General features: G+C 56.3%; 1 long non-coding RNA gene across 1 annotated transcript; it reads right to left on the reverse strand.

Annotated features, from left to right (window-relative positions):
• Positions 1–892: 892 nt before the first annotated feature.
• LOC147577959 (uncharacterized) lies at positions 893–3,015 on the reverse strand. The gene is made up of 2 exons (XR_015254641.1): positions 2,658–3,015; positions 893–2,389 (listed from the first exon to the last, which is right to left on the reverse strand). It is a non-coding gene; the product is annotated as an uncharacterized LOC147577959 (long non-coding RNA).
• Positions 3,016–4,746: the final 1,731 nt, after the last annotated feature.

Consider the following 4,746-nt stretch of genomic DNA (forward strand, 5'->3'; position numbering starts at 1 on the left):
AGGAGCTCAGGGCTCCCTCCCAGGTCTGAATGCTCTGACGTGAAGACACCCCATCCCTTCCTCCCTCTGTTCCCCTCCCCCATACCCTGGAGCTCAAATTGTGTTAGGAGAGATAAGATTTATACGCACCAAAGTGAAGGAATGAGATGATTTGTGCCAAGTGTGTGGTCTATCTACTCATTAATAAGCATTTATTGAGTCTTCTCGGGACCAGGACTGGGCTAGGCAAGGGGGATACAGAGATGAAAGGGACCCAGCCTCCCTTCTTAGCACAGGACCAGTGGGAAGGACGGGTTTGTTGACCAATCAGGGCCACAATCGAAGCAAGAAGCCCAGAGGCCTCATGGTGGCACATAGTAGGTGTCAAGCTAATTACTTGGGCTAAAACACTTCTTACGGATTTCCTTGTTAAATCCCTCCAAAGCTGGATCAGTTGGGACCTATGACTGGTCCCGTTTCACGTGTGAGGGAACTGAGGCTTAGCATAGGTTTGCAACTTGTCCAAGGTCCCGAAACTTGTCAGAGACGGAGGCGGGAGATGAGTCCAGGAATCATGGCTTTAAAGGCCAGGTCCCCTTGTGCCGGACTCCAGGCTGTTGGGTGCGTGCGTGGTGGGGAGCTGAGAGTATAGGCTGGGCTGGATCGGGAAGAGCCCTAGTGCCTTGTGGTATCATCCTGGAGGGAGCGAGGGACTCCTGCCGATCCAGAGGGGGGTGGGCTGTGTGATCAGGGAACAGAAGCATTGCTGGGGGTGGTGGGCTTGAGCTGGCTATTGTGGGAACTGGGAGAAGTAGTGGGAACAAGGGGAGGAGTCAGGGGCACCCCAGCATGGATGGGGAAGGTATGTGTGGAGGGTTGAGGACAGGGGGCATTGGAAAGGCGAGTCCTTGAATTCCAGACTTGAGTTTATTCCTGGGGCAGTGAATGCTGGCTGTGTAGACAGGGGATGTCCCGGGAAGGTGGAGCTCTGGGTTGCTATGTGCCAGGCACAGTGTGGCTGTAGGCTGAGCAAGACAGACATGGCCCCTGGTCCTCACGGAACTTTCAGTCCAGGAGTCAAGACAGACATGAATCAAGCAACCACAGGCACCCATGGGTGAGTGCAAACAAGCTGGGGGCCGATGAACCCTAGGGGCCCTGTGCGGAAATGTGGGCTGGTGGGAAATGTGAGAAGCAGCCCTTGGCCTGATCTCTTGGGGATGGGTCAGGGGGAGAAGGAAATGCATTCTGGGCAGAGAAAGCAGAGAGAACGAAGCCTTGGAGGCAGGGAGAAGCATGGTGAGTTGAAGGAAAGTGAAAGGGCCAGGGAGGCTGGTGCTCAGAGAGCTGGGGGCGGATGGCGCAAGGTGCCACCCATTTGGGGGTTTCACTGGGGAGCAGTTGGAAGATGGTGGCCAATGACATAAAAAGATGTATGTTTTAGAAAGATCCCTCTGGCTGCTGTAAGGAGAGTGGAATGTGGGGTAAGTGTGGCTTAGGGAGATCAGTTAGGACCCCCTCACTGGGGCACAGGTGGGGTGTCCCAGGTTTAGGTGGCATCATCTGAATCAGGAGGTCTGGATGGAGTGCACAGGCATTTGGAAGGTGAACTCGGCAGGACTTAGCGACTGGGTGCAGCGAGAGCGAGAGGAAGGGGTCAGCGACTCCCAGGTTTTTGGCTTGAACGCAGGGTGGGTGATCGTGCTGTTTATGGACATAGGGGCTTGGGAGGGAAAGCGGGTCTGAGAGATAGAATCATGAGATGGTTCCAGACATGCTTGGTTTGAGTTGCTGTAGAGACACCCAGTGGAGGCAGTTGGGTGCCCAGGCCCAGAGCCCAGGAGACAGGTCTGGGCTGGGATGTGGCCCTAGGACTCGTTGGCTATTCAATCCATGGGAATGCCAAGGGAGAGAGCTTGGGAAGAAGAGTGGGCTCAAGACAGAACAGCAACGCTTGGGTGGGGGAGGAACTGACAAAGGGCATTGAGAAGTTGCTGGCAGAGCAGTGGTGGGGTGGGGGGACAGGAGTGACAGATGGCTCCCTGCAGGGAGTGGTCAACAGGGGAACTGGTGCAGGAAGGTCAGGCAGGTGGAGTGCCACACAGCGCGCGTTGGATTTAGGGACCGAAGTTGCTGGTGACCTGAGCAGAAGCCGTCTGGGTGGAGGGTGGAGGGGGCAGAGGCAGCCCCATGGGGTGGAGAGTAGGGGTGGAGCCAAGGAGATAAGACCTGGAGATAACAGGTCGCCACCAAGACTGGGGCCGAAGGACTAGAGGGTAGAAGAGGGTTGGCTTCGTAGGCTTGGTGGTTGGGTTTTAGGATGGGAGGAGCTGGGAGAGGAAGGCTCTGGCTTCTTTCAGGGAGTAGACCCTTGAGGCGAAGAGCGGCAGCAACAGAATCCAGAAGGGCCCTGGGAGAAATGGAATTAGCTTTTTAGCTGAGTAGCACAAAGGCAAGCCAGCAGTTGCCCTATGGCTCTGCCAGGGAAGGTCAGAGAAAGGCCTCCCTAGGGACGGAGAGGGGAAGGAAGTGAGGGGGAGAAAAAGCAGCTGGAGAAGTGAGCTTTGCCGGGGGGCGGGGGGAGGGAAGGAGGAGGGGGGAGAGGCGTTCTCTAAAGGCACATAGGAGCATTAAACTGGGGAAAGTTAAAAGTGACAACAAGTAATAAAGATTCTTACATGTGGCTGAGGCTCTCTGTGTCCTTTGAGAAGATCATATTTAAAGTTCGGTGTTTGAACTTGACTCTCAGCAGCGGTCACTTGCGGCGGAAGAATTCTGGCTTGGAAAACAGGAGATCTGGCTTCTTCTAGTCCAGCTCTGCCGTTATCTGGCTTTGGGGCCCCGGGCCTCAGTTTCCCATATTTAAGTTGGGTTGGTGGTGTTTCTAATATTTTCATGCGACGTATTTGGTCATCTTGCTACCCGCTGGTGGCTTGGTGCTTAACACGTTCGCTGTATGAAGTAATAACAATGTGGATCATGGGAATCACAGCTGAAGTGTATTTCACATCGTCTCTGTGATCTGCACGGCCAAGAGCTTTGGATCCTGTGGAGGGGTCATCGTTCCCGTTTTATAGATGAGAAAACCGAGGCTCCCTTCCCTAAGTTCACACTTCCAGGAAGTGGCAGGGTTGGGATTCTCCTCTGCATGGATCCTCTGACCGGGGCAGGCACACGGGCCACCTACCCTTCAGAGGAAGGCATGCTCACTACCTGGGATCCCATCTGTGACCACAAAGCTGTGCATGGGCAAGGAATGAACTAGGCCTAACAGGCCAAATCTGGAATTGGGATGAGCAGGCCACGTGGAGACAGCATCCCAAGACTGAAGGTCATCGCCCCGGGCACAGGGGGAGCAGTGGGCACAGAGGCCAGAGACCAGATGATGGAGATGCTGAAGGCCAAGTTGAGGGTCCAAGCTGGACCCTGTAGGCATGGGGAGCCATTGAAGGTTTGGGAGGAAGCCTCAGCAAAACTGATGGCAGGGTCTACGTCAGACAGGTGGGGATGAGGCCAGAGTCTGGCGAGGAAGGAGGGCAAGCAGTAATCCCAGAAGCGATTTGTGGAGTTTGGGTGGGGGAAAGAGCAGAAGGGCTGGCCGGAGGGAGGCACCGGCCTCTCCAGGACCAAGGCGAGGCCGCCCATTCCCTGGGAGAGGGTGGGGAATCCGCGCCGGCCGGCTCCAGCTCTGAGCCCATCTGAGAGGTGGGTTAGGGCATGTCTGAGGGTGTTTGTCTCTGCAATTTTGTTGTCTGTTTACAAACTGATCTCCTGCCTTTGGCTGCAGCCTGGAGCTTGCGAAAGCCCTAACCTGCCGCTGGCTTGGCCTCACTGTGTCTCTCCTCTCACTGCCTTACGGTGCTTTGGTGGGTCACCTGCCCACCCCCATTTGTTGCCGAGCTCAGCTTTAAGGACCTGGCACATCTGTCTCCCTGCCACTCGCCCTCCATGGCCTGGGGCCACTCAGACCCCAGTGGAATCTTGTCCTGGGATCAGGCTCCCTGCACCTCCCCTTCCCCCACATGTCCCTGTGTTCCCTGCCACCATCGTCACCCCCTCGGGAGTCAAAGCTGTGCATTACAGAGGTCCTCCCCTCCCCCCACATTTACATTGCTTTTCTTTCTAAGCACTTTACATCTATCTTGGATCCTCCCCCCCCCCCCCCCTTAGGAAAACAGTAGCTGAGCCACTGGCCCGGGCCTGACGACCCACGTGTCACAGTTGGTGGGAAAGTCAGGACCTCGGTGAGAGCTCTTCCTGCTACTACTGCTCAGGGCTGAGGGACACTGAAGCATCAGGCTGGAAAAAGGCCTGACGCAGGACAGCTGGGTTCCAGTTCTGGCTCCGCTGTCCTCATTCACTGTGTGACCCTGAGCAAGTCGTGCTTCCGCGCAGGTGGGCAGGAGAGGAGAGGGTAGGCTAGGTGAGAGCCTCGGGAAGGCTGAAGCAGATCTCTCATTCGGCGGACTTCCCTAGGCCTTCGGCGGCCTGCATGGCCAGCCTGTGCTGGGGCAGGGGCCACCATGGCAGGTGTCCTCAGGGCCAGTGTGACCCAGATAAAAGGACCACAGGGTCCAGTCCCCAGATACAAACAGGCAGCATCCAAAAGGCCACTGAGGTTAGTGAAGGGCATCCTGTCTGCAGCAGGGCCACCTCTCATCCCCTCCCCCATCCCAGGTCCCTCTTTTGCCCCCCTCCTCCCAACCCGTCACCTACAACCTCTCTCTTCACCCCCACTACCCTCAGGAGTGTTTTCTCTTTCTGGCT

This window comes from Puma concolor, chromosome C1 (genome assembly GCF_028749965.1).
Source record: "Puma concolor isolate L17-30 chromosome C1, mPumCon1.1.hap2, whole genome shotgun sequence".
In the NCBI taxonomy this organism is placed as follows: domain Eukaryota; kingdom Metazoa; phylum Chordata; class Mammalia; order Carnivora; family Felidae; genus Puma; species Puma concolor.